Raw genomic sequence first — 7,175 nt, forward strand, 5'->3', positions numbered from 1 at the left:
AAATGGGGTTTTATCTATCTAAAACTACAAACACGTCACAAGTACAAAACACACTCTTATACTCAGTCTTAGGATTTAAGACTACGTAACATTTTATAAGAAAATATTGGATTTTCTTGAAGTATACATTACATTTATGACCAAAGGTTTTCAAACTCGGAATATAATACTCGGTTTCATTTCAAATAGAAACTACTATACATGCTGGTAGTAACCAGGGCTTTCAAACTCTTCATCCAAAAGCTTATGAACTCACCAACTTAATTGTTGACACTTTTTTAAAACTACTTGTATTCTCAGGGAATTAGTAAAACAGGTAAACCGCAGCTTTTGAGGATGGAACGCTAAGGCGTCAAACAGTTTATTTTGTCATCGTAGTGTAATTGATTATGAAACATGTAAACTCATACTATGATGTAACTCTTTCAATTATATTTATGATGGTTGTATTTACTTTGAGCACTATTATACTCGTTGTTATGATACTATACATGAAGTCTGCCACCCCTGAACGTTTCCGCCATTCAGGGTTTGGGGTGTGACAGATTGGTATCTGAGCATTGTTTATAGTGAACATAGTATATCAGACCACATAAGATATACAAACTATAAACACAAAAGGGACTAAGATTCTCTGATTTGAAGGTTTTCCCTACAAGTATACTGCTAAAAAAAATAATAAAAGCGTTATTTTTATGAAAATGTATACGCACATACATGCATACCGGTATAGTGTCACGTCTAAGGAAAACACAAAAGTTAAAAATAGAGGAGTTGTGCAATGTGAATATGCCTTGGGATATGCAATCAAGTCTGAGAGGAATATAGCCTGATCAACTATATTCGTCCGAGAAGTGACTAGTATATGCCGGGGGATAGTCATAGTGGACAACAAGTCTATCAACTTACCAACACCCATACAAAAAACACGTTAAGAATCAAACACAACCGTTAAAATACTATAGGAGTATTTTATGTTAACTAAGCACAATATATCTAGATTCATTATGTGCCTCTTACACCCCTATTCTCGTACAGATGTCATGGCAGGATTTCAATTACCCGGAGACCCCTACTTTCCGAACCATGGGAACGGTGGTTGGTTGGAAGCAGAACCAGAAGAGGATCCCGAGGAAGTATTCGAGGAGGAGCCTGAAGAAGACCCCGAAGAGGACGAAGAAGAAGAGGAATGGGAGGACGAAGAAGAAGAGGAGGAGCCGGAGGAAGAAGTCATCAACCCTCCTTACATCGCCAGGGTGCCTGCGAACCGATTTGCCTACAACAGGCCCGAGCCCCGTTGGGCAACAGTGATCGAGAGATGGAGCCGTCAACAACGACAACGATCACCATTTGGCGATCAACGAGGTTATTACGACCTCATTCATGGGGGACCGGCTAACAGAGCCCTCCCAGTCGTGATCCAGCAGATCACTAACCTTGAGGACCAGAATCGAGAAATGACGAATCAAGTTCGGGACCTCAATGCGGTTGTAGAAGCCTCAGATGCTCGTACCAGGGACTTGGAAAGAGACTTCTATCCAATGGACCAACTCATCGAGGACCTTACCACCGCTTGGGCGGAAGTAAGGGAGTACCAGATAAGGCACGCGGCGCTCGAGAAGAGAGTGATCGCGGCCGAACGCCGAATTGCGGAGCTTCAGGGAGCCTCGAACTCATCTCAAGGCCACGAGGGACCAGCTGATACCACCCGCCTCGAGTAGTGCTTGGACTACTCACGTTTTGTTATAAACTAGGTTTACGAGTATGTGTTGGGACTACTCTTCCTTGTAAGTAGGTTTAACCCTGAGTCTAAGTGGCTACACTAGTCGAAGGGTCTATGTGCTGCCAAAAGTTTCTGTTACGTTGATATAATGTAGACCTTCTATAAGGTCAAATTTTCCTAAAAACATGTACTAAATTGTATCGATGAAAATTGGCATGCATTTTATTTTATTGGGAGTTCACCTCAGATTGCATAACATAACATCACAAACGATTTGCTTATGGTAACTCTGAGATTATTTGATATATACCTCGAGGTTATGTGTAATTAAGAGGCAATCGACTTAGAAATGGTGAGTCCGCCTTGGATCATGTTCCTTGTTTGGTTGTGGGCTCAGGGCAGACTCATTAAAGTTCGACGGTCTGTTGAACCTTAGTTACACACAACTAGTATACATTGAGTGGTCTTATGATTTGATCAGGCATGGAACAAAGATTACAAGATTTCATTTGATTCATTTCTACTAAATTCATAAGTTTATTTACATAGACTTCTGCTATGAATTGTTTGCAACATTCGAAAACAAAAATCGGGAAATACTATACTTGAAAACTAATAACCTAGTTTTACGACACCCGAATAATAACCATTACTAAAAGACTTATACTCATTTCGTCTTTGAAATTCTATAATAGAAAGATGCCGCCTCGTAGATCTGCTAGGCGCACTGGCGGAACACAAACAAATCCACCACCGCCGCCTCCCCAGTATGAACCTGTTATGTTCCAAGTCGCGGTCACGGCCGCGGTGGCAGCTGCTATGTCCCAAATCAGCACTGACGGTGCCAGGAGGACAGGGAGCGGTACTAATAACTCCACTCAAGGAGATAGCCAAGGGCGTTCGAGAGAGTGTTCCTTTAAGGACTTCACTAATGGCAAACCGGATTCGTTCAATGGTAGCGGGGGAGTCATCGATTTGATGCAGTGGTTCGAGAAGACCGAATCTGTCTTCGAGATCTGTGCGTGCCCTGAAGCAAACAAAGTCAAATTCACAGCTCGCACCTTCACCGGCAGGGCCCTTACTTGGTGGAACGGCCACGTAAAATCTCTAACTCTCTCTGTGGCTAATTCGATAAGCTGGGAAGACTTGAAAACCATGATGCTGAAGGAGTATTGCCCAAGGGATGAAGTGAAAAAGTTAGAACAAGAACTGTGGAGCCTCAAGATGACGGGCTCTAACCTTGCAGCTTACACTGCCCGATTCAATGATTTAGCACTCCTCTGTCCGGCGATGGTCACTCCGGAAAGCAAGAAAGTGGAACGATATCTCTGGGGATTATCTTCCCAGATTCAAAATAGTGTGTTGGCCTCACGGCCAACTACCTTCGATAGTGCCAAGGAGTTGGCACAACAACTCATTGATCATCGGGCCAGCCACGACACTGTGACAACCACCTCCGATCGACCAAAAGGAGGGAACAACAAAAGGAAGTTCTGGAACAATAAAAAGAAACAATCGGCGCAAGACTCCGCCAAGAGACAACAAACTGTTTCCATCCATGCTGCCACTACTCCTTCCACTCCAGCACCGGTGAGGCAATATGCTGGAAACCTTCCCAAGTTCAACAAGTGCAACTTTCACCACAACGGTACTTGTCGGGAAATGCACTGCAACAGCTGTAACAAAAGGGGGCATACCGCCCGTTTCTGTAGGGCGACTGCCCAACAAGTCAACCCGGCCGCCAACGCCGGAGCAAGCCGAACCTGCTACGGCTGCGGGGAAACCGGGCACTACAGGAGGGACTGCCCAAAAGCTAAAAACGCAAACACCAGCGGTGTCGGAAGGATCTTGGCCTTAGGGCAGGGGGAAGCAAGGGAAGATCCCACGGTGGTTACCGGTACGTTTCTCCTCAATAACTCATATGCATGCATATTATTCGATAGTGGAGCGGAGAGGAGTTTCGTTAGCCACAAATTCAAACAATTATTAAAACAAAATCCCCAATCACTAAAAGATACATACGTCGTAGAAATGGCAAATGGAAAAACAGAAAGCACGAATGACATATACTCAGGGTGTACCCTCACTCTAGACAATCACTCATTCAAAATCGATCTATTGCTGGTTTCAATAAAAAGCTTTGACATCATCATTGCCATGGATTCGTTAAGCTCAAATCGTGCTGACATTCTGTGTTACGAAAGGGCCGTTTGCCTTAATCTTCCAAGTGGTGAAACTCTTATCATCTACAGCGATAAGCCTAGTGCAAACCTACAAATCATCTATTGCGCCAAAGCCCAAAAGTATCTCTAAAAGGAATACCACGCCTTCTTAGCCCACATAGTGGATAAGAAACAAGAGGTGAAGAACATCAAAGACATCCCAGAGGTCTGTAATTTCCCTGACGTATTCCAAGAAGACCTTCCCGGAGTCCCACCCGCACGACAATTCGAATTCCGAATCGACCTAATCCCCGGAGCTACCCCGTAGCCAAAGCGCCCTACCGTCTAGCGCCAGCTGAGATGCAAGAACTATCCATCCAGCTAAACGAACTGTTGAGCAAAGGGTTCATTAGATCCAGCTTCTCGCCTTGGGGAGCACCAGTTCTGTTTGTGAAAAAGAAGGATGAATCGTTTCGCATGTGCATCGACTGCCGCGAGCTAAATAAGCTTACCATCAAAAACCGATACCCTTTACCCCGAATCGACGACCTATTTAACCAACTCCAAGGAGCATCTTACTTCTCAAAGATCGATCTGAGATCGGGATACCATCAACTACGGGTTCAGGAGGAGGATGTCCCCAAAACGGCATTCAGAACTCGGTACGGTCACTACGAGTTTGTAGTGATGCCCTTTGGGTTAACAAACGCACCCGCAGTGTTCATGGATCTAATGAACCGAGTGTGCCGGCCTTACCTAGACAAGTCTGTGATTGTCTTCATAGACGACATCCTGATCTATTCCAGGAGTAAGGAAGAGCATAGCCAACATTTACGACAGGTATTGGAGACTCTAAGGGCGGAAAAATTGTATGCAAAATTTTCGAAGTGTGAATTTTGGATTCGAGAAGTGGACTTCCTCAGTCATGTGGTTAGCGAGAAAGGGATACATGTGGATCCCTCCAAAATCAAGGCGATTGAGAACTGGTCAGCACCAAGGACGCCTACAGAAATCCGCCAATTCTTAGGCCTCGTTGGCTACTACCGAAGGTTCATCCAGAACTTCTCCAATATTGCCAAACCACTTACCACCCTAACCCAAAAGAGTGTGACTTTCAGCTGGAGAGAGAAACAAGAAACCGCTTTCCAAACATTAAAGCAGGCCCTATGCAGCGCCCCGATTTTGTCCCTACCCGAGGGAACCAAAGACTTTGTGGTATATTGCGACGCATCAAACCAGGGTCTGGGGTGTGTGTTAATGTAACGAGGAAAGGTCATTGCCAACGCATCGAGGCAATTAAAAACGCACGAGGCCAACTATGCCACACATGACCCCGAATTGGGAGCAGTAGTATTCGCCCTAAAGATCTGGAGGCACTACCTTTACCGATCACAAAGTGTACCATCTTTACCGATCACAAAAGCCTTCAGCACATCCTAAATCAAAAAGAACTCAACATGAGGCAGAGACGATGGGTAGAATTACTGAATGATTACGAGTGTGAGATTCGTTATCACCTAGGCAAGGCCAACGTGGTAGCTGACGCCTTAAGTCAAAAAGAATACTCGGGTCGCCGAGTAAAGTCATTAACCATGACAATCCATTCGCACCTGTCCGTGCAAATCAAAGAGGCCCAACTGGAAGCTTTGAAGCCCGAGAATGTGGCAGGTGAGGCTTTAGAAGGAATGGACAAGAATCTAGAAGTCAAGGACGACGGAGCTCGTTATCTCATGAACCGAATTTGGACTCCGAAATTCGGCGGGTTCAGGGACGTCGTCCTGAATGAGGCACACAAAACATGATAATCTGTACATCTCGTTTCAGACAAGATGTACCTGGACCTGAAGAAACTCTACTGGTGGCCGAACATGAAAGCCGAAATCGCTACATACGTGAGCAAGTGTCTAACTTGCGCCAAGGTTAAGGTAGAGTTCCAAAAGCCTTCGGGTTTGCTACAGCAACCTGCGATACCTGAATGGAAGTGAGAACGAATAACCATGTATTTCATAACCAAACTGCCTAAGACAACGGGTGGTCTTGATACCATTTGGGTAATCATCGATAGATTGACCAAATCCGCGCACTTGCTGCCAATAAAGGAGACCGACAAGATGGAAAAGTTGACTAGGACGTACATCAAAGAGGTTGTACGACTACATGGTGTGCCGATATCCATTATCTCTGACAGAGATAGTAGATTCACTTCACGGTTCTGGCAGTCCTTACAGAGAGCTCTAGGGACCAGGCTAGACATGAGTACGGCCTACCATCCTCAAACCGATGGGCAGAGCGAAAGAACCATTCAAACCTTGGAAGATATGCTAAGAGCATGTGTGATAGACTTCGGTAAAGCTTGGGATATCCATTTACCACTTATTGAATTCTCATACAACAACAACTATCATACTAGCATCAAGGTCGCGCCATTTGAAGCTTTTTATGGCCGCAAGTGCAGATCACCACTGTGCTGGGCTGAAGTGGGAGATACACAGTTAGTAAAAGGGTGAGTCCCTAACAGCACCCTCACTGGCCCTAAAATCATAAGGGAAACTACGGAAAAGATTGTTCAAATTCGAGAAAGACTGAAAGCATCTCGAGATCGACAAAAGAGCTACGCCGATAAGCGACGCAAACCCTTAGAATTCCAGGTTGGGGACCGGGTGCTACTGAAGGTCTCACCCTGGAAAGGAACAATACGTTTTGGTAAACGTGGTAAACTAAATCCAAGGTATATCGGACCATTCGAAATCCTTGCCAGGATTGGCTCAATGGCATATAAACTTCGGCTACCCCAAGAACTTAATAACGTACATCCTACCTTCCACGTATCAAACTTAAAGAAGTGCCTATCCGACGAGACCCTCATAATACCACTCGTTGAAATTGAAGTTAACGAGAGTCTCCACTTCGTGGAAGAACCGGTTGAAATCATGGAACGAGAGATCAAAAGAACAAAACAAAGTCGGATCCCTATCGTGAAGGTCCGTTGGAACGCTAAACGAGGACCCAAGTTCACCTGGGAACGCGAGGATCAAATGAAACAAAAATACCCGCATCTTTTCCCCAGCTCTTGAAGTCCCAGTCAAAACGCTAATTTCGGGACAAAATTCCTTCTAACGGGGGGATGATGTGACAACCGTCAATTTCTGGTCAAGTCAAAGTCAAATAAAGTCAACAAGTCAAACCGATCAACTCAATTAACCTTGTATATTAGGGTTTACATTATGTTACTACTGTACAACTCGCTATTTTAATAAGAAGTTATCACTTAGAAAATTCATAGGTTCGGA

Source organism: Lactuca virosa, chromosome 5, assembly GCF_052849685.1.
Source record: "Lactuca virosa cultivar CGN04683 chromosome 5, Lactuca_virosa_CGN04683_v6, whole genome shotgun sequence".
NCBI lineage: Eukaryota > Viridiplantae > Streptophyta > Magnoliopsida > Asterales > Asteraceae > Lactuca > Lactuca virosa.